We start from the raw sequence: 24,226 nt of genomic DNA, 5'->3' as shown, positions 1-24,226 counted from the left end.
GGAGAGGTCACACATGACATCCATAAATAGCGCGCGTGGAAACGCAGGGAGGCGCGCAGCGCTCTCCCTCTCCCTGATCAATATTTCATGAGGACGGTTCGGAGGGAGGACGGATAATGGTCTATGATATGGATGACATTACCTCTCCCTATAGGGTGGATTGCAGGATCGGTGATGGCGAGAGGGGGAGGGGGGGGGGGAGGTAGAGATGAAGGAGACTTGGAGAGAGACGGAGAGGGAGGGAAAGAGCTCTCGAGAGGAAATGAAAATGAGGATGAGAGATGGAGAGAGAAAGAGAGATAGAGACAAAGAGAGAAAGAGAGAATGAGAGAAAGAGAGAATGAGAGAAAGAGAGAATGCGCGTGAGGGCGAACAAAAAAGTCTGAAAGACGGATATGCGCCATGTTTGACTAACTAACCTGACTGTGTGACTGACAACAGGCTGCCAGTATACTGAATGACTGACTGACTCACTGACCGAACTGACGGACTCTGAAATTAATTAAATGATGTGATGGAGTGATGGGGTGATGCCCTCCTCCCCTCCTCCTTCCCTCCCACACACCCTCCCTTCCTCCCTCCCTTCTGAATCCTACTGTCATACTTTAGACCGATAGATGCACTGATTCAGCAGCGTTGAACGGGAAAACCTGTTATGTGGCATCTATACTAAAAAGTATAGATTTCCGTATCGTCTCCTTTCCTCCATTCCTCCCTCCACCCCTCGCTCTACTTGAATGACCACAGACTGTATCTCTCTGCCTTTTATTTATAGAGCTTTTCATTAGGATGCAGAGAGAGTGAGAGAGAGAGAATTGGAGAAAGAGCGACAGAGAGAGAGAGGGACAGAGGGAGAACAGTACATTAGAGAGAGAGGGAGAAGAGAGGGATGAAATTATAAGAGTAGTTTATTGCTGCCTCTGAAATATGTGTATATTTTTGTGTGTAATGTATGCACTTGCAGGTGTATGCAGTAGATAGAATATTTTATACACTGTGGTGTGTGGGTGTGTTTCATTGGGAGTCTATGTAGTGAGACCATAGAGGTTCAAAAAGTGTGTTTGTGTCATGTGTGTGTATGTGTAAGTGTGTGTGTATATGTGTGTGTGTATGTGTGTGTGTGTGTGTGTGTGTGGCACAAAAACCGAAGTAGAAGAGGCATGATCAGAGAACAAAGAACCAAGACAATACAATAAACACCCCAAACTGTCGGAGAGAAAAAGAAAGGGAGAGAGAGATGGGGGGAGAGAGAGAGGGGGGGGGGAGAGAGAGAGAGAGAGAGAGAGAGAGAGAGAGAGAGAGAGAGAGAGAGGGGGGGAGAGAGAGAGAGAGAGAGAGAGAGAGAGAGAGAGAGAGAGAGAGAGAGAGAGAGTATAGAGTATAGAGGAGCAACGGGCGAGAGAAAGGGGGGGTGGTATGTAGAGATGACAAAAACATATTTTTGGCAAGCTAATTGCTCGAGGTTCGTCAGCACTAATTGCAGGTCCCTGGGTTAATTGTCAACTGCACATTTCTCTGTCGGACGACAGGGAGGGATGGGAAGGAAGGAGGGAGAGACAGAGAGATGGATGTCAAGATAAAAAGGAAGGAAGATATAATATAGATATATCGATAGATAGATAGATAGATAGATAGATAGATAGATAGATAGATAGAGATAGAGTTGACTGTTACAAAATGGAAATGGAGAGAGAGAGAGAAAGAGAGAGAGGGGGAAAGACAGAGAGATACGCTGCTCCCTTTGAATTTGTACTTCTCTAGCTGCACTCAGTTTCCATGGCAACAATTAAAATAGGCCTCTCCACACACTCTGTTGATGGACACAGAGATATATACACGCGCGCCGACACGCGCTTACGTGTTGCGATAAACACTGACCATTCAAACACACATTCGCACACTCGCACACACACACACACTTCTGCTCTCTCTGTGTCCTTGTGTGTTGTCTCTACACTCTGATTGTTTCCACAGACAGAGTAGCATGGAGACCTCTGATGTATTTCACACATGAACACACACACAAAAGTACAGACAAATTTCCAGGCCTCCAGCAGTCTGACCAATCAGAGCCTAGGGGCTGGACAGCCTGTTCTTCAGGTGACCAATAACAACCAGCGACTAAATAGGGACTCCAGCTCACTGACCAATCAGAAGGGTTGTTACCGTGCCCTACCCCAAGTTGGTCCACCCCACACAGGTAGTGAGTACCTTCACACGTCGTAAAGGAGGTAATTATCATACAATTACCATCAGATCTTAACTGCTTTAACACGGCTCATATGGTGGGGCAACACATCGGGAGAGATATGAGGCGTAAAGCTGGTATCACCGCTCCCTAATCGGCGAAACCTGCGCCACGCGATAAATTACCCACTTGGGATGTAGCGAAACAAGGGCCTTGGGGTTGCCATGGCAAAACAGAACGGCAACCGGAGATCTTGAAAAAATGTCTGTCCGTCTGTCCATCGTCTGCACGCTTGTGTGTCTTCCTGCCCAGCTGTCTGTCTGCCTGCCCAGCTGATTGTCTGCCGGACCAGCTGTCTGTTTTCCTGTCTGTCTGTCTGCCTGTCAAGCTGTCTGTCTGCCTGCCCAGCTGTCTGTCTGCCTGCCCAGCTGTCTGTCTGCCTGGCCAGCTGTCTGTCTGCCTGTCCAGCTGTCTTCCTGCCCAGCTGTCTGCCTGCCCAGCTGTCTGTCTGCCTGCCCAGCTGTCTGCCTGCCCAGCTGTCTGTCTGTCTAGTCTGGCCGTTCGTCGGTCCTTGCGTGTTTTTCGGCCAGAATACACCAGAGCCGGCCTGGGCTGGACTGCCCTGGGCTGGACTGCCTAAAACCAGTAGTCCTGTCGTTACCTCAGCGTGGACCCTGGCATGCCCAACACTTTCTCTCTCACACCTTCTCTCTGTCACCCTCATAAAAAAAAAAACTCAAGGCTACCTATCCTGATTTCTTTCTCTTTATTACAATTCTCTGTTTCCCCTTCGCACTTTGTCCTACCTTTCCCTACACTCTTTCTTTCTCTCCGTCTCTGTCTCTCCTCTCTCTCCCCCCTCCTTCTTTCTTACTTTCTTTCTCCGTCCCTCTTCCCTCTCTGTATATCCCCCCTCTCCCTCTCTCTCTTCATTACATGGTAAGTGCCAGGGCTGTCAGTCGTGATATTTGCATGAAGGCGGAGGACAAAAGCAATTGGCAATCTTTCTTTTTTATTGCCTGCTCTGATATTTAGGGAGAGCGCAGGAAGCCACGACAGAAGTCTTTCTCTCATTTACTCCCAACTGTTTATGGTCCGTGTATCCATACATTATCCTAACCGGTTTGGGCTAGCAAGCATAAAGCTAACTCCATTTGCCCTTTAATTGAATGTGTCCATTCAGAATCTTTGACGATGAGCGCGTCTGGGAAACAGTCGGCAACGTCGGTGTGATAGCTACAAAACAATCAAAACATTAACTCCCGGAGAGGTGGAAAATTGGAAACTCGGAGTAAGTGCCATGTGTCCTATTTTCGGAGACGGACAACCGTTTGATTTGGTGACGAACACAAACAAGCACACCCACACCACGGATAAAAGGACAAACAGGGACGTCTCAGTCGACGGTGCATCCGCAAACTTCGGCTATCAGATTTAGGCTTAGCCAATAGAGGCTACGGAAAAAGGTACTTAAACGCATGAGCCTGACAAATGTGTTTTGACAACGAGCATGAAGATAAGCAGCAAGTTTCGAATCTATCGAAGGACCCATCTCTATTTACAACTCTTCTCTCCTATCCTTCTCCTCTCCTCCCTTTTCTCCCCTCCTCTCCTCGATTTATTTTTCTTCTCCTCTCCTTCTCTCTCCTCCTCTCCTCTGCTCCTCTCCCCACCTTCTCTTCCTCTCTCCTCCGCGCCTCTCATGTGACCTACATCCTCTCCTGTGTGCGCGAGGCCTCCCAGTTAAAATCATTGTGAAAGTCCTCCACAGGTGTATGTTTAGGTGTGTGTATGAATGTGTGTGTGTGTGTGTTTAGGGCAGTACGCCTGCGAAGGCGTGTGTGTTTATGTTTGTGTACATGTAGGTGTGTGAGAACCCTGGGCAGGTGTCAGTGTGTGCTAATGTAGGTGTGTGTGTGTGTTGTTTTTCAGAAAGTGAGGCCTTGGTGAGAAGTCTGGGGTGACCCCCATGCCAATAACAGCCCTGTAATCACTCTAAATGTGTTAGATTGAAGGCTTTTCACAGATTAGAGACACATTAATCTGTCCTCCATCCATCTCATTCAAAGCCGTTATTTTTGGAACCAGGAGCCTTGTGGATTAGTAGGTGTGCAGTCTTTGTGTGTGTGTGTGTGTGTGTGTGGGTGTGTGTGTGTGCGTGTGTGCGGCTCCCCATGTGTGTGAGGGAGACAGCGAGAGGAACACAACAGTGCAGTGATTATCCTTCTACAGTACAGAACGGGAGAAATAGGCCTGAATGGTTTTAGGGTGTGTTTTTTTTGTGGCCCTGGCAGTTTTATAAGATAAGATATGGGAGTGTAGCGAATTACCCCCTGCCCCTAACCCCCCCCCCCCCTCCCCCAAAAAAATTATCTACCTCCTCCTCCAGTCAACAGCTCCTGGTAACACAGTGAGCTGCACCTCATACACACCCTGAAATCTGTTTAGCACAGAACGCTGCCTAATCCTCCACTGTACTCTACAATACCAGCTATGGTTCTTCTAAGCGTGTCACACCAACTCCACAAAACACACACTCATGGAGCAACATGTGAACCATTTTTTACCGCAGCAAGTTGGTGTCTCCTTTACTCTCTGTGAAAGCTGATTCTAATCAGAGGTTGTCCCGTGAAGGATCCTAACCCTAACCATTAGATTAGGAGGGTCTGAGATTGGCAGTAGAGCTAACACAAAATTGAGAATCCACTACTGCTTCAGTAATCACCAATAATGAGTTCTAAACTACAATATTAACGAGTGATTGGTTCGAAACTACAACATTAATGAGTGATTAATTCAAAAATACAATATTAACAAGTGATTTGTTCTAAACTACAATATTAAAGAGTAATTGGTTCTAAACTCCAATATTAAAAAGTGATTGGTTCTATACTCCAATATTAAAGAGTGATTGGTTCTAAGCTACAATATTAAAGAGTGATTGGTTCAAAACTACAATATTAAAGAGTGATTAGCTCTAAACTACAATATTAACGAGTGATTAGTCCTAAACTAGAATATTAAAGAGTGATTAGTTCTAAACTAAAAGAATGCCCATGATGAGACCCAAGCTACAATAACCACAGAACAGCTGGTTTCCTCTGTCAGACAGACAGTGAGAAATGTTGAGTAAAAATGTCGATTCAAGGTATTAATTACATTTCTAATTTGACTTCATCCAATTAATTTCAGGTACTATTCATCTAAAAAAACACATCATTTGTATGCCAGTGTTTCAAGGTTATGGATGTGTGTGTGTCATGCAGATTAAATTGTTTAAGGCTGTAAAACTACATTTGAACATCTGTTCCTGCTCTGTCTAAAGCCCAGTGTGAGGCGGTACACACACACACTCACACACACACACCCACACACTCACACGCTCACACACACTCACACACACACACACACTCTCACACACTCACACACACACCCATACACACACTCTCACACTCACACACACTCACACACACACACACACACCCATACACACACTCTCACACTCACACACACTCACACACACACACACACACACACACACACTCACACACCAAACATTCTAGCTTTCCCCATTTCCTTCTTTTTTCGCCTGATCATCACAATTTTCTTGCAGTCGTCAGGCTGTCATGGTTGTCTCCAATCGTCTCTCTAGCCCCGGTGTGTGTGTGTGTGTGTGTGTTTGCGTTTGTCTGTGTGCGTGTCTATGATTCTGTGTGTGTGTGTGTGTGTGGGGGGGGGGCCCTCGAGGACAGTGACAACTAGGAGAGCTTCCCCAATGGATGTCCCTGTTGTTAATCCTAGAAACGCTCAGCCTTGAGATGCACTGAGAGAGTAAGCTCCCAAGACAAACACACACACACACACAATCACAGTTCTATCTGGTTGGCAGTAGCTAGGACGACACCCGTAAAGTTTCATCCCTTCATACCGCCGTGACATCACCTTTATTTACGAGCGGACTCTCAGCAAAGCGCCATTCCCGCCGTTTGCCACGTGCCCTGCGATGGTCTCACTGACGTACGACACAACTTCCTCCTCCTGTCATGTCACGTCCTGCGTGCCCGGCCACGCCGTTGTCACTTTGCTGGCGGCGCAGGTTCGCTAGCCCCCCGTGGGACGACGTGGGCACCCCCCGCCGGGCAAGGGAAGGTAATGAATGAGTGATGAGGACACTTGAAGCAGCCGCGTGATTCGGCTCCAACCTGGAACCAGGGTTAATAGGATCTCCTAAGGGACGCTGGCTTCACATATTTAATATTCATGGACAATCGTCGTTTGTTGGTACGTTGAGGACGGTGGAGATGCCGGGTGCCGCGGAGGCTGGACAGAGAGGGAGAGGCGGAGATGGGGCTCTCGTTTCCACTTGCCTCTTTCTCCTTCTCGCTCGTTCTCCTTCTCTCTCATTCTCCTTCTCTCGGTTTCTCCTTCTCTGTTTCCTTTCCCCTCTCTTTCTCTCTTTCTCTGTCATATGCTCTTCTTGTGAACTTCTCCCTAAACAAACACGTTGTCCTCATGCGAGAACCGACGTTTCCCAAAATAACCAGCTGACAAAAGAACCATTTCAGCTTCCCTGCGAGGAAAGGCTCATGTAAATGAAAGGTTGTTCGCTTTTGGAATATAATAAACCAAGTACCTCCAACCACCGTCGAAAACACTCTTGAGAAGTGCATTTACGATCATTTCAGCCATTTAGCGGACATTTTTAGACCAGAAGCAGGCGGTATATGCGTCACAACCTCGTCTGGGAGAGATGGAGTCGGAAGGCCTCTCTATAGCGACAGAGCGGTTGTTCCTCACGACTCAGACTCTCCACGCTCAGCTAACGACAAGGCCTGCCTTCAGCCAGAACACTCCTCTCTAGGTATTTCTTCATATCCATCTGTTTCTCTCTCTCTCTTTCCATCTCTCTCTCTGTCTGTGTCTCGCTCTCTCTTTGTCTTTCCATCTCTCTCTCTGTCCGTGTCTTTCTCTCTCTCTGTCTTTCCATCTCTCTCTCTGTCTGTGTCTTTCTCTCTCTCTGTATTTCCATCTTTCTCTCTGTCTGTGTCTATCTCTCTCTCTTTCATGACACTGGTTTTCTTTTTCCTTTAAGTCAGTGAAGGAGGCCGACAACAGGTCAAAACTCCATCCCTCCCTCACTCCCCCCTCTCTTCTCCTCACTCTCCCCCTCTTCCCTGCTCTCTCTCTCTCTCTCTCTCTCTCTCTCTTTCCCTCCCTCTCTCTCTCTCCCTCTCTCACTGTCTCCCTCTCTCCAGGCCTGAGCCGGTGAAGGGAGGAGCTAGGCCCGGGCATGTTTTATTCAGCGTCGGCCCGGTACGATACATAATCCGAGGGGCCGACTGATTCACCGTTTTAATTAAAAACTAGCCTTGTAGAGAGAGACAGTGCCCCTGGTAACATCTTGATTTATGAAGAGACCCCCCCCCCCTCCTATATCGTCCTCCGTCACAGTCTACACTGGGGGGTGGGGGCATGGAGGGGGGAGAGGGGCCGAGCAGAGCAAGCGTTTAGTTGGGAGCTTTCGGTGGGGGATGTTGCCTATTACCTGGCGTGTGATTCAGTGAGTTTTGCTTCTTTTTTTTTTTTTTAAGAACGGCGAGTGTAGGGATGAGAACAGGAAGAGAAGGTGAGGGGGGAAGGGGGAGGGGGGGACTGTGCCGTCTCCGGAGTGGACCGGAGCTGGTGTTCCACACATCGCACGGCCGGACGGAGTTAGCTTTGGTCTGACAGCAACGTTGCGTTTATGTCATCCTCCCCAATTTAAATCACAGCTGCCACGGAATCCCTCGATGAACCGCGATTTTAATTTAAAAACGGTGAGACGGAGCGAGTTGGGGAGAGAAGGAGGGAAAGAAAGAAATGGAGAGACTGAGATAGGGGGGAGAGAACGAGGAAAGAGAGAGAAGGGGGGGGAGAGAGAGCCAGAGAGCCAAAGCTAGATCAGAGCAGTGATACACAAAGGGGACAGGGGGAATGGAGGAGAGGAAGAGGGGGAATAGAATGAAAGAGTGGCGCTGATGATAAGAGGGCGGGGGAAGGAGTTAAGGAGGAACTAACGGAGCGCATTCCGGGAAGAAATGAGGAGAGGGGAAAAAAAGCCAAAAGTGTGTTTCATCTTTACTCATTTCTTGTTTAACTCTCTTCAGCACAGTGCAGCTCTAGGATTCACTCGCCATTTCGCTTAACCGGTGTGTGTGTGTGTGTCTGTGTGTGTGTATGTGTGTGTATGTGTCTGTATGTGTGTGTATGTGTGTGTGTGTGTGTTTTCTCTCCCCTCACTTTGTCACGCCGTCACTCTAACTGATTGATTCTTTAAGGTCTGGCTCACATTCATGATCACGATGCAGACCACACACACACACACACAAATAAACAAAGTAAACAAACATGTGCACACAGTTCACACGTTGACGGATGCGTTTATATACCGTGTAACAATCCAGTTGTGCCAGAGTACATGACTCTGTTCTTAAGTAATGAACATGTACAAACACACCAGCTCAACCCCAACCGTCCAACCATAACCAGCGCTGCCTTTAAAATGATACAGCCTTTCACACACACACACACGTGCGCACACTACACAAGCAGAACCACACATTTTCTCCCCCTCCGATCCACTCTACCTCATCCTCTATATCGACTTATCTCTCGCTCTCTCCTACGCTTCACACACACACTCAAAAACCTTCGCACAACGATCATGCATGCACATACATTGACACGTACACACACACACACACAACCATGGACACACACACGTACACACACACACACACACATGAACACACACACGTACACACACACACACACATACGTGAACATGAACACACACACACACATACATTGACACGTACACACACACACACACACACATGGACACACACAGTATCTACTCAGGCAGCTCCTGCGCTGCTGAGCCACAGGGGGAGGTGGATCTGCTGTCACCCTGAGGGTTTCCTTACTTCATGAGCCACATCACCACTCCTCTCCACTCCTCTCCACTCCTCTCCTACCTTCTCTCCTCTCCTCTCCTACCTTCTCTCCTCTCCACTCCTCTCCTACCTTCTCTCCTTCTCTGCGCCTACCGTCTCCCACCCTCTCTCATTTGTCCCGCGCTTCTCCTCTTCCCTCCTTTCCGCGCCCGTCTTTTCCCGCTCCGTCTTTCCCATGGCTATCCTAGCCACGTCTCTCCTCCTCTCCCCGTTCCTGTCCTCCCCTCTCCTCTGTTCTACTCCTCTCTCCTCTCCTGTCCTCCCCTCTCCTCTCCTCTCTCCTCTCTCCTCTGTTCAACTTCTCTTCTCTCCCCTCCCCTCTACTCTCTCCTCTGTTCTACTCCTGTCTCCTCTCCTCCCCTCCCCTCTCTCCTCTGTTCTACTCCTCTCTCCTCTTCTCCCCTCCCCTCTACTCTCTCCTCTGTTCTACTCCTCTCTCCTCTCCTCTCCTCCACTCCCCTCTCTCCTCTGTTCTACTCCTCTCTCCTCTCCTCCCCTCTACTATCTCCTCTGTTCAACTCCTCTCTCCTCTCCTCTCCTACCCTCCCCTCTCTCCTCTGTTCAACTCCTCTCTCCTTCCCTCCCCTCTACTCTCTCCTCTGTTTTACTCCTCTCTCCTCTCCTCTCCTCCCCTCCCCTCTCTCCTCTGTTCAACTCCTCCCCTCCCCTCTACTCTCTCCTCTGTTCTACTCCTCTCTCCTCTGTTCTACTCCTCTCTCCTCTCGACCATTGGTGCCACTCGAATGCAAGGGCACAGCCCGTTGGCGGCTTATTATAGATGCATACTTGTTTATATTTATACTTATTTGTTGCCAACCACTCATTCAAACAACCTCACATGCACCCCTGCACGTCTTTGGATCCTGAGCAATACACCTGCCGCATTTCAACTTCAGACAGTACCCAGTTTGCGAGATAATCGAGCTACAGACACACACACAGACAGAGATTCCTGCCTTTCTGATTCGATGAAAGCTCGTCTTAATCCTGGGTTTTTTTTTTCTGACCCTCCAGCCCAGCATTGCCCAGCTTTACTGGGCAACTTCCTGGGTGCATCTCTGGTGGATCCTCCAACCACCACCAGGACTGCAGCGCAGGGAGAGTGGTAGGGAGGTTAGCCTCCGTGTGATTTCACAACAGGGTTTTGTAAGTGTGTCACGAGTTGGGGGTTAGGTAACCAAGCATGTTCGATAACCATGTTGGAAAATCTGTGGAGGAAATGCTGTGTAGCTCACAGCCCCAAGAGCGTCCACACACACGTAGGCACACACACACACACTTTTTTTAATAAGGGTAGCATCAGGGTCTGGTGGTGTGAATGTGTCCTAATTGTCTTATCTTTCGAGGTGGCACATTTTTAGGCCGCGGCATCATTTTGGACCCTGTCCTCCCCCCTCACGGGGCCTCCTGTGGAGACCGCTCTCTCCCTTCCTCTCTTCTCCCCTCGTCCTCTCACCTCCTCTCTTCTCCTCATCCCCTCCCTCCACACTCTAAACCGTTCCCCCCCACAAACGCAAACGCCACACGCACGGCTCTCCACAGCCCCTCCCCACTCTCTTTGTCTCCCACCCTTACCACCCCATCCCAACCCCGCCCCCATCTCTGGTCATGGTTAATTAATTAGCAAGCTGTTCACCACCCAGGCCAACTGTACCATAGACAAACACCCGTTGATACATTTGATACCCCCATACAAATATATAGCACATGTTCATGCTCCAAATGATTAAAATACATATAACGGTTGTGGGTGTTTGCATTTGGGAGGGGGAGAGAGAGGGGGGGGGGTTCGATCCCCAAGTCCTCCCTTCACTCCCCATGCCCATGTTCCGTCATTAAACCAAGACGGTATCTTCTTGTGGTTCCAGGAACCACCAACTGCGTGAACAAGTTCCATCTTTTCTTGTTGCCCAACCAGCCCCATTACATTCCCAAACACCCAGGCCAGTTGGGTCACTATAAGGAAGCAAATCCAGTGTTTCCGCTATGTTGATTTTTCCGTGGCGGCACGCCACGGCTAAAATTCGGCCGCCACGGTATCAGAAATAGGGCTGTACAAAATGTAGGCCGTCTATCAGCAGTGATTATTAGAAAGCGTATCGGAGGGCTGACAGACCTGCCCCCACTGCTAACCGTATATCAAACTTTTACCCTCAAATCTCCCCATATGGATATTCAAGCTACATTTTTGCGTTCCCAGATGTTTTCTAGAGTCATTGTACAGCAAAGCCTCTGTATAACCGTTTGAAGTCGATATTCTAAACAGGTTCTAACAATGATTCTGTTTTCTCCCATGAGAAATATGCCAGGAGAGCGGGAGAAACATCCAAATGAAATAGTGGAGATATTGCATGTGTTCCACCCAGGGTTTGGAACTGAGAAGGTTTGTTGGTACACAGCAACATGGTGACTTAATAGAAAATTACAAGGGAGAGAGAGAGGAGGGAGGGAGGAAAAGAGAAAGGCAAGGAGTGAGGGAAAGAGAGGGAGAAGGAGGGAGAGAGAGCATGAGGGAGGGAAGGAGGGAGAGAGACGATGTATGAGGGAGAGAGAGAATGAGAGAGGGAGAGAGAAGGAGGCAGAGAGGGAGAGACTAAAGTATAATGGAGGTTGGGAAATAGATCGGAAAACGAGAAAGAAGAAATGAGAAAGGGAGGAAGAAAGAGAGATGGAGGGAGAGAGAGGAAGAGAGACAGAGAGAGAGAGAGACAGGGAGAGAGAGGAAGAGAGACAGAGAGAGAGAGAGAGAGAGAGAGAGAGAGAGAGACAGGGAGAGAGAGGAAGAGAGAGGAAGAGAGACAGGAAGAGAGACAGTGAGAGAAGGCTCACAGTGAGGTTTGTCGACAGGAAAACTGCAAATTAATTTCTTGGGAATGAAACATCCAAAGACCATAGAACTGTTTGTACATCCTTTGTATTTGAAAGTTTATTTTTTTTTCGTTTTAAAAGCTCAGCATTTAAACTCCATTCATTATGCATCTCTCTCTATTACTCTCTCTATCTCTCTAACCCTTTTGGGCTGTGAGAATCAATGCAAATGCAAGTAGAAAATGGACAGCGTTTGTCCTGCGTTCAACAGTCTGAGTGTATATTGTAAAACACCCATGTGCGAACCCCCTTCTTCAGAAATGAGTTCACATATAATAATTTGAGACACAACCTCAGACGCCAATTGTATAAATATTGGGATCTATAGGATGTGCAACCAAAGCCTGCACTGTCAGTGTAACGTATGATATGTATGTGTTATGTATACACCGGCCCATAAATTAAACATAGTGGGATCGTTCTCACTCCATATCTCGTTCTCTCTCTCTCCCTTTCTCCCCCTCTCTCTCTTGCCAGCCACCCATCCCAGATCTTGACAGTGTGGATGGCTCTCTCCTTAGGGACGGTATCTGCCTCCCAGGTGGAGAGAGCTGAATGGGCAGCTCCCCGGGGCTGTTTTCTCCTTAACACCATGGCAGTCAATAACAGCTCCATGCATTATCTACCGCTGCTCCTCTCCCCCGTGTTCCCCCCTCTCTCTCCGAACTCCTCCCCGGGTCTTTCCGTTCCCCTCGGCTCTCCTTTCCCTCCTCATCCCCTCTCCTCTATTCTCCCTCGCTGCTCTCCTCCTCTCCTCTCCCTCCTTCTCTCCTCCCCTCTTTCTCCTCTCCCCACTACTCTCCCTCCACCTCTCCTCTCTCTCCCTCCTCCTCTCCTCTCCCTCCTCCTCCTCTCCCCTCACAGACCCAGGACCAGGCGTTGTGACTCTGTGAGGGCTCCTGGGCGGGCAGGGTTGGGTAGAGGGTGGAGTTAGCCAAGCGCGCCGTGCATTAGCTGTGACGTTTCAATAGCGCTGGGCTAAGAGAGCACGGCGCGGCGGGGCGGCGGCCCGGCTCCAAATAGGGGTGAGAGAGCGCACTCGAGGACGGCCAGAGCAGGTCAGTGGTCAGACTTGACCAGTCTAGCGCTGTGCCATTACAAGCAGGTCATCTGAGATGAGCATGATTCGCTTCCTGGATACGCCGTCGACCGTGAACAGGACGACCACAGACTGTTTTTGTGCTGCCATGTGTCGAATCATTGTTTTTTTTGTTTTTTTTCGTGAATTGGCGAGGTTCGTCCTGGAAAGAACAATAAAGTTCTATTCTATCCTATGGAAACTTGCATATAAAACATTTTCTTTCTCTGCATTAGAGACTTCCTTGGCATTTTAGCACCATTACTACAGGGCAGACTTCCGACAGTGAGACATTTCACAAACACTGCAAACGGAAAATTAATCACCGCGTTGGCAACAGGTGGTGTTTGGTATTCAAGCGGGGTCGACACCAACAGCGCATCACAAAGAGAAGCACAATGTTCTCCAGCAATGTGTTGCTTGGATCGGGCATTCGTCTGGGCAAATTATGTTTTTTTTGATGAGGATGAGGCTGGGATTTTTCCTCATGCTTAGAACATTTTTCTCTAAACACAGGTCTAAGTGAGACAGCCTGCTTGTTTTTAGGGGGGATGGGACGACATACATCCTGACTGAGACTGGTGATTTAGTGTTCCCCAAGCGCTGGGTTGAGTGGATCGCCCTTGCCTTCCCCCACAGCCCAGAGCGGTTGCAGAATGCAGCAGATACCTGGAAGATGCTGACCTGACCCATTCCCTCCTCCTCATATGGAAACGAGTCACTCGCCCGTGGAAACAGCCGGCAGGCTGCGCGGAGAGCGAGAGAAGCGACCGCGACAGCCGAGTGGGACGGCGGCGACGGCGACGACCTCACCAGCTGTCCGCGCAGACACGCCCACGCTGAATACCGTACACAGAGAGACTGCTGCCTAGAGCCTCCTCATCGTCACCTTCATCCTCCTCCTCCATACCCTTCATCCTCCTCCTCACCATCATCGTCCCCCCCATCCTCCTCCTCATCATCATCACCATCATTACCTTCATCATCATCACCTTCATCCTCATCATCCTCCCCCTCCTCATCATCATCATCACCATCGTCACCTTCATCCTCCAACTCCTCATCGTCACCATCCTCAGCCTCTGACGCCCAAGACACAGTACCTACCCCAGGACAGGCCCGAAGGTAACAGCTGTCACCACAGAGAGAGACCCCCCCCTCCCCCTGGCCCCTGGCCCCTCCCCCTGGCCCCTCCCCCTGGCCCCTCCCCCTGCCCACAGAGGCCTGTTTCCAGGTGACTGATGTTGCTGTGCAGGCGAAGACCGGGATGAGTGAAGGGGTATTGATCCGGCTTCGCGGAGGCCAATCAATGCCACTGCACTGCTCGTTATGTTTCAGGTCGTCCTGGAAACGTGATTCTTGGTATAAAAAAAACGAAAGTAATATACCTCAATGGCGTTACTATACCAATAAATAACCATTTAAGGCGCCTAAGCAGCATATGACTGTGAGGAATTTTGAGAACTGAATAGTCGCTGGATTTTAGCTGAATGGCACTTGAACACACTGAATGTAATTCCAGGAAACACGATATGTATTGGCTGTTGAAAAGGGATCCATTCCGCACACACTTTACGAAAGCCGTACCGCTTAACTCTCCTTTCCCGCAAAAAACTCCCAACAGTTAAGAGTCTCACATGTATCTCTACAAACATTTGACTCAGCTTGCAGAAAATCACTTTTCTTTCTTTGAGTTCCTCACTTCTCTCTATCCCTCCCTCCCTCCATCAACAGCTCCCTAACTCCAGGGCTGTATCCATTTCTGTCCATGTTGTATTCAGCGTGTTCAAAGCGAAAACGCTCCCTGTCTCATTTTCACCCCTCCAAAAACAAGGACATGAAAGAAGAAGGCTGTCAATTATTGAATACCCCCCCCCCCCCGCCCCCCTCCAAAAAAAGACAAAATGGCCACTCAGCATAAGAGGTCGATGCTACACTTTGAATACTCGTCCAGGTGGCGGGATAAACAACACGAAAAGAAAAAAAACGATAGAGAACTGTAAAAGAAGGATGAAGGGGAGTTCAGACAGAGCTCCACCTCCCATGAACATGAATTAACAGACTAAACGCACAGCGGCATGTTTGCTAATATGTCTTTCTGCTCACGTGAGCTAAATACGGAAAACGTAACTCCCTAGCTGACAAGCAGGATGGCGCGACGCAACGAAAATTAAACTTGAACCGAACAGACGGGTTTGTGTCTGCTACAGCGCCTCCGAACTCGTTTTGGGAAAGTGCTCGGTAATTAAAGTTAAAATATTCAAGATGATTTTGTTCATTATTACAAAATGATTATTATGATATTATCACGGGTTAAGGAGCTGTTGTAAGTCTTACTCATCCATGGTTTAATTAGTTTTGGAGAAGGATTTGGATGGGGAGGGAGGGAGGGATGAGGGGAGGGGAGGGGGGGAGGGAGGGATGAGGGGAGGGGAGGGGGGGGTTAAGGTAGTCATTTCAGACTCATTTCAGCCAGCCTCGGCTCAAGCGGTTGCTGTTGTATTTGACTTAACTGTATTGTAACGCGCCACTGCGTGCCGTGTGTCGGATGACGCGCGGAGGGGGATCTACTCTCGTGAATGATTCTCTCTCTCTTAAAAAAAAAGAAGAAAAAAAGACTTTGATGACTTGTTGAAAAGAAAAAAGCCTTTTTAAAAAGCGATTCTTTCGTTTTTTCTCTCCTTCTTTTCTCTCCAGCTCCTACCACCGCACCTGCTCTTCTCTACCCAGGGTCGGTCCGTCTGGTTTAGGCCCTGGTTTGCAACCCTCGGAGGAAAAATGACTAACGTCAGGGCTCCATCAACGGATGAGCGGCAGCTGCGTCACAACCTACGGTGACGATATAAGCCACTTGAGCACAATACAGAGACTAAGCCTCATTTCTGAAAGGCCTACAGAGCCTATAGATTAGACTTTGAGAAATGTTCCTCTCCTCTCTCTATATAAAATCGTATGACTGTAATTCCTTTATTCTGAAAAATATATATATTCCCTTAGGAAACAGAACTTGAAATAATTCAATTTAGGCCCTAATAAGCTCATCATCAACGATATTGGGGACATTTTAAATGAAAAATTGAATATAATTAATGTAAAAAGTAAGTTGAGCATGAAGTGGACTACAGTTGGAGTATATCCAAAAGAATTCCATGGAGTTGCTAGTTCAGAGCTCTTTATATTGATAAGTGGTTGTATCTGGAAGATCAGCATTTAGGCTCTTGTATACCATTAGCGTTAGCAACATTAGCTATGACCAGGGGGCAGAGGAAACAGCAGCATGGGAGTGGGTGGAGTCAGAGGAGTGGGTGGAGTCAGAGGAGTGGGTGGAGTCAGAGGTGTGGGTGGAGTCAGAGGAGTGGGTGGAGTCAGAGGTGTGGGTGGAGTCAGAGGAGTGGGTGGAGTCAGAGGTGTGGGTGGAGTCAGAGGTGTGGGTGGAGTCAGAGGAGTGGGTGGAGTCAGAGGAGTGGGTGGAGTCAGAGGAGTGGGTGGAGTCAGAGGAGTAGGTGGAGTCAGAGGTGTGGGTGTGAGTGATGGCATTAGCATTGTGCTCACATCTGAGCCCCCCCCTAAGAGAAGACACGTAGTTTCTCCTCTCCATTCCTCCATCCCTCTCTCTTCCCCTCTGCACAGTGCCGTCTCCAGTCTCTTAAACGTCACGGCTGATTAACAGTGCATGGAGAGATAGAGGGAAGGGAAGGGGGGGGGGGGGGGGGGGGGGGGCAATGGAGGGATGGGATGGGGTGAGGAAGGGGGGGGGGGGGGAGGAGGAGGAGAGCGCACACCCAAAGTCAAAGTAATAGTGAGGGGTGCTTTGGTGATGAGATGAATACAGAACCAAAACGAACGTGAAAACATAAACATCAGATGAGCTCTGGTGACGAACATTTGTTCTTCATGAGGTAGAGTGAACTGAACACATTCCTACTGAATGTGTGCAGGGAAACCGCTCGATGTTGGACTTGAAGGGAAAGAATAGTGTCTTCCTCGAGTCCATTTTGTATTACGCACACATAACGATCCAGTGTAACACACCCACGCACACAGGACACACATACAGCGCCACAAACAAGCTCGCATAAATGGACGGAGTCCTTCCCCACCAAATCTCATTCAACAAATCCTTTAATTGCTTGATCAATACCCGTAGAGCCATGCAAATGAAGCCAATAGTCGATGGGGGCTAGGTCAAGTGGAATATCCACACCTCGGACACGCTCCATTGATCACCCTCTCTGCACCATGCTAAACACCCTGAAGACCTCTCCTCCAAGCAGACTACCCCCTCCCCTTCCTCCATCTCTCTCTCTCTCTCTCTCTCTCTCTCTCTCTCTCTCTCTCTCTCTCTCTCTCTGTTTCTCCTGCTTTTTCTGTTCTTACTCTTCCTCCTGTCTTTCTTTCTTTCCTGTCTGCCCCTGTCCCCCTCTCTTCTTCCCTCCATTCTCTTCTCTCTCTCTCTTTCACCCGATCGACTCCTTGCTCCCCCTCTTTCCATCCACCCCGTCACCCTTCATCTTTCCTTGCCTCATTTCCTCCTCTCCTTCACTGGCCTGTGCCTCTACCTACGTCCAGGTGGACTAGACAGCCATCTTGAGAAACAGCAGGTGAATCTTGTGAAAAACAACTTGTTGCTGCAGGGTGGGTCTGATAGGGGTGTTGAGGGATATAAACGCTGCGTATAAAACAGGCCATTACCAATCTGGGTATAATAAACAGGACACGGCAAAAGCACAAACACTCATATATAAAAATATATGAGCCTGAACTGACACACACACACACCTACTGTATATATACACACACATATATACACACACAGCATAGAGGGACATGGTATGGTAGCTTCAGGACCTACCTTGTGTATTGCCAGCCAAAATCTCATCCCTGCTTCTCAGAAGTAGCATGATGGTGCGGGCTGAGACTCCTCTCTCCCTCTCATAGCCTCAGACTGAGAGAGGGTAAACTGTGAGACACACAGACACACAGACAGACAGACACACAGACACACAGACAGACACACAGACAGACACACAGACAGACAGACATACAAAGGAAAGGGGATTTTAGTCACAATTGTAAAAACTAAACAAACAGCACAGCAATAACTGTCAATACAATAAAAGACACATTCATTTGGACCTAGTAAGTAAGTCAAATTAAAGTCAAGGCCTACATCGTGCTTATTGTTTAATTGCTTGAAAAACTTGAGTTGATGCTGCAGGCTTTGAAAGTATTCGGTGACACCATTTTTTTTGTGTGGGCAACTCCGGAGGTGCCGTGTTTGTCAACGAGTTTGACAGAGCATAAATGGTTTAGCGAGATTAAAAAATGAAGCGTCATTCCATTTATCTCCTCACTAAATCGTAATCCTCTCCCTTCCTTGATTGAGAATGTGCAGTTTGGCTCTGGCCAAAAAAAGTACTCACGGCGGTTTTAGAGAAAACGGCAGGAGCGTTAAATCCTTGAAAGGGTCAAGGGCTAAAGCAACGTTGGCCAGGTAATTGCTCTTTCTCTGCAAAGCGTCACTTTTCTTCTTTTCTTTCGTTTTCTTCCCGACGCGGAATGTGTTGCTTAGAAGTCTCCTTCGTCTGTTGTCTTCTTGACTGTTATTGACGGACAGGGATGAGAGAGGATAAACAGGTTAGAGAGAGTCTACAAATTAATAGGCGGCATCATATTTTATTCAATTGGCCTTAGAGAGGCCGTAAATGTGATTTGTATACACTCAGACACGCAAACATTAACTGGGCCCAGTCTCACAAACCAAGATTTTGCAAAACAAAGGAAGTTTATGACACACTGTCCTGCCCAGTTGAAAATACAGGTAACGAGATTTACACTAAACACAGATTTTATTTTATACACTGATAACAGGATTTTATGTTTCATTACCATGTCATCCTATATTGCTTGAAACCTATACCCTTCCCCCTTCCAGCCAAATAGTGCAAAAATAAATAATTAATCCTGATAACTCGATATCTTAATATATGCATTTCATCAATGAACACATGCAGATTGGTCTGGTATCTATTTTTTTCACCACAGGCTGTACTCTTAAGTAAATAAATTCTACATTAAATATGTTAATGAATAATGAACCCATGTCTCCGGGGCAACAGATTGTTGTTTCTATATTTAATAGATCGATAGACTGCACACGAGTCAAATAACGTATTTACCACACCACACATACACAAATATACGTGATTTTACATGTAATCAAATGAATGTGTATGAAGCGTAAAAAATTTAAACATGAAATGGAATGGAATAAACAGAGTAGAGAAAATAAAACCATTTGAGCCAGAATCACCAGACACCTTACACACCCCTGCAGATCGTGCATGTTATGTTTTAACCATCACATCCTCTTAACACGTATCAATTATAACACGTTATAATTATAACACGGACTCTTAATCAGCGGTGATAAATCATTGAACAGTTTTTTATATAGCAGATCATGACCCATATTCATACTTGGAGTGCGTAAACTGCCAATGGACAGAGATCTACTAAAAGTTTAATTGTCCCATATAGGCCTGCTGTAACCTAGTTCACTATGTAGCACTGGAGCCAAACCAGATCAACGATAAATACACGGACCCGTATACTTTATGTATTTATGTCAGTTTACTTTAACAATTATTTCAGTGAATTGAGTGACTGGCTGGCTGATCACAGCTTGACGTTAGGGTTTGTAAATCTCTGGGATGTCAACTGTATAGTTTGGGATTAGGCCTAAATAATGAGTTTGTACGTCTCCAGAGTCGGGCATGTACGACAGTTCGAACAAGGCCTGTTGAGTTGTGGGATTATATTCCCACAGGATAAGGACACATTGACTGTAATTGTTAGTCTCTCGCAAATCTGTCAGTGTCACTAATGGCCATCAACGCAGAAGGACACTTTTTAATGCCGTGCGTCCATTTGAGTTGAGGCCAATCTATTCTTGATCTGGGTGATTGACGGGTATGTAAGCCAATCCCAACCATGAACTGGAACTAAAGCCATATCCTTACTGGACCTATCCAAGCCTTGCTAACAACAGTCTTCAATCAGGGGTTCTAAAGTCCTCTTCTCGTTTTCCACTTTCAGAAGATGACGCTGTTGCTGTCCCCATGACAACATTCTCTATTGTGATTTAAAAAAAAGATGTACATATACAAAAAAGGAGCGTTTTAGACAGAGTGCCCTTTGAAGTGTCTTGAAGTGAGGGTAGTTATGTTATCTTTATTTATCCAACCAACCAATCGTCCACCCAGTCAATTATCCAATCAAACCATCATCCTTCCAGCCAACTAACCAATCAACCAATCATTTAGTACCTAAGCCCTGATTCAAGCCTGGCATTCCAGCCACATGTCTGGGTCAATCAGAGTAATGTCTATTTCAAGACGTTATTCTGGTCTGGAAATTCACCACAAAGCTACATTTGACAGATTATACAGATATTTTCAATCAAATTGCAAGCCTTTTCCATTGTATATACTGCAGGTTCCTTTAAGGTTACGGTTGCATGCAATATTTGGGACATACAACTTCATCATAACCATTTGCACCTTGAACTTTGACTTTCTTGCTGATACTTCCGTCACAGTTCAAATAGAAAAAACGGTTGGTGCTACAGTTTCCCCCCGTAGCTGTTCAGAGATACGCATATGGGCAACCAGGAGATCTCTGCTGTTGTTACTTTGTAATGTCTGTCGTTCAGTTGTGACGTATCTTCAGCAAAGATAAGGATTGTGGGTCAGATAAGTCCGAAAAGCATCCTGGCTGACGTTTTCAACCGGACATTCTGGCACTTTCAGAATACTGCATTTAACACACCATGTATTGGGACCTGCTATTTAGCATGCCCGAAAATATGTAGTATGGGGGTTTTATTGGGCCTCGGGTTTGGTAACCCGGACAAAGACCCATTCTCAAAACGTGCCTGTAACACTTTTGGACGTAACGTTTTTAGGATGTGTAGCTCCTTTCATATTTGTAATTCTCCACAATACTTATTCAACATGACAAGGGGCCCTGTTCACTTTACACTCCAACTAAGAGCCTTTCTGCCAAGTGTTGTATTTATTTTCTTTTTCTTTTTTTCTTTTTCACGCATACTGCCAGAAGCACCTTGAGTGGCACAGTGAGAGCAACTCTGCAAGTTCGGGGGGGGGTTGACAGCTTTGACAGACTGCAGGGTCTTAAGTGGCCATCTGTAGGTAGACTCAGGAGGTCACACGCATGGTCAAGACAGAGAGCACCATGGGTAATGGCTGGGGTTGCAAGACTCGAGTCCCGGGTGAATTTGGCACGCGTGCTGCTGTAACCTTGACCGGCACAGAGCAAAACACACGCTCACACACACACACCCTCACGCTCACACACACACACACACCGTGTGAATCCCAAGCGCCCAAACCCTGTCAGGTAAATGATAGGAAAGTTAATCAGAAAAAAGGGGTCATAACATACAACATGTATGATGGATGGACAGCTAATCCTGTACGTGTGTGTGTGTATGCATGTGTGTGTATGCAATTGCAGTCAATCCTTGCAGCAGGCTTGAGCCTGTGTACCAGACAGCGTACCGACAGACTCCAGAGTAAACGGTATTCGCTGTTAGCCCACTACTGTATATTGCGACAGATTGACATTTCTTCTTTGAAATAATGATGTTTCCACCGGATGAGCTGAGAGTGGTAAAGGGCAGCTTACTCTTTCTCCTCTATGAACCACTAACACACACACACACACACACACCCTTACACTTTAACACACACACGTAAAGCATGATGTACACATTTAAGAGGTGTCTGTACTCCTTTCTGGGGTTGGAGAAAGTGGATAGAGATGACTGAAAGACTGACAGGAAAATCAAGAGAGTTATGGTGTAAAAATATCATCTAAGATGAGACCCTAACTGTAGATGGTACCATGTATCATGTATACTATGCATCATGTATGTATCATGTATACTATGGGTTGACGACCTCACAGTGTTAGACAGCAGGGGAACGAGTCAAGTCATTATGGAATAGAGTAAAATGGAGATTTTAATTTGAGGGACATTACGGATATTCGATAATTCACCAATATCGGTGCCATATACAGCTCACACACACACACACACACACACACATTCAACCACAATGCAATGATTTACAAACAATACATCACAGACCTTTGAAAATGTAATTGAACAAATACCATTTGTCACTGTCACAGTGAAGAGATATATTACGTGTGTGCATGAGTGCATTTGTGTGTGTGTGTGTGTTTAGACGAGTCGTACTCACCTATTTAACCCTCAATAATGGGTGACACTATCTATGTGTAGATTGGACAAATTGTAGCGATCATAAATACTATAGCAACTAAAAGACAAAGTGGCCGGTTACGTCCTTAATCCTTGATATCAAAATCCCATCAAAATTTAGTAGAAAAAGTATTAAACTCAACATTAGTCCATTAGGAAAAAGGCCAAAAAAGTCCTGATTTTCTGCCCAGTCTATAATAAATAGTTAATCTGAGTGTTTCATCATTAGTTCAGATATATAGTACATCCATCGGACAGCTGCTAGATCCAAAGAGCAGTTAAAAATGTGAAGATCGTTTAAAAAATCCAACTGCCTCGTGTCTTCTCGTCACCTTGACGACAAGAATTGAATTCTCCTTCAAGAAAGAAAAAGGAAATCAAATAAGAGAGATGGAGCAAAGAGGACGAGTCATGAGCTTCACTTGGTTTCTCTCTGCATTCGTCAGTCACAGACGCCTAAAACCCTCGCCCCCCCCCCCCCAACCCACCCACCCGCACACACGCTACACACAAGCCACAAAGTTTGCGGGTTAGTCCCTAATTCCACACTGTCCCCTTATCGGTTGAAACACGTCCTGTTTTCCTATTGATAAACATTGTTTTCTCATTACAATACAAAAATAATTTACCCCTCAAAATAGATTAGGATAATCCCTCAGCGAAGGCTTAAAGAAAAATAGTCTATCGCCAAATAACACAAACCACCCCAAAAGCCCCCACCATCTGCAGAGCAGACGAGCAAGACTCAACGCGAATAATTTGCTTCTGGCAAATGAAAAAGGTGAAACAACAAATAAATCAATGAATGGGTCGATAGGAATGGTTGGGGGTGTAGGTGGGGGGATGGATAAGAGATGAAGGGGTCCGCGATGAAAGCGACAGACGGGGAAAAGTATGGGGGGTAGAATAGAAAGGAAAGAGAAATCCTCTGGAAGCTAAAAGAATCGCACCCAGTTGTTTTTAGTCCATTCTCTTTGACTGCTTGTGTGTGTGTGTGTGTGTGTGTCAGAGGGAACGAGAGTGAGAGCGACCGGAGACAGCGGGCAAAAGAGAGAGACAGAGCGAGCGAGATGCACACGCACCGAAACACAGGTGACAGACCAGTAGACTAGAGGAACGACAACTGAGGAATGAACACCCTTTGACAGTTCCCTTTCCACAGCTGTTTCAGCTCGTCTACGTCCTCCCTCTCCCGAAAAAACAAACCATGCAACATAAACCAGACAATCTTAGTATCACCACTACTTACTTGACACAACCAACATCCCCCACCTCCCCCCCCCCCCGCCCCCTAAAAAATACAGTCTTTTGGGGACCTGAAAACGTCCCTTCCGTGAGAGACTCGGGCGCCAGTCACAGGAGACGGTGGCTTCAACGTTTTAACGAGGAGGAAAGCAGCGAGCGAGGGCCCGCCGGGGAACGACGCGTCGGGATGTGTGCTTCTCGGGATGAGGGGAGGATGAAGGGGTGCTTGGATGGTGGATCACAGTGGGGATTGGTGGAGGACAGATGTGGAGGGGTGAGCGAGGAGAATGGCCTGCTGATGGGAGAGCGTGTATGCAGGAGGGTGGCGTGTGGATGACAGGTAGCAGGCATCAAGTGAGAGCCCGGACCAGACAAACATGAGAACCATTCCTATATTGAGCTATACCTTTGCTTACCGTGTGTGTGTGTGTGTGTGTGTGTGTGTGTGTGTGTGTGTGTGAGATAGAGGAAGTGTGTGACTGCTGAGGTGTTATCCAGATGTGTAACGCACAAATATATTATACACACACACACACACACAC

This window comes from Hypomesus transpacificus, chromosome 17 (assembly GCF_021917145.1).
Source record: "Hypomesus transpacificus isolate Combined female chromosome 17, fHypTra1, whole genome shotgun sequence".
Lineage (NCBI taxonomy): Eukaryota > Metazoa > Chordata > Actinopteri > Osmeriformes > Osmeridae > Hypomesus > Hypomesus transpacificus.
This window is presented reverse-complemented; position numbering follows the sequence as displayed.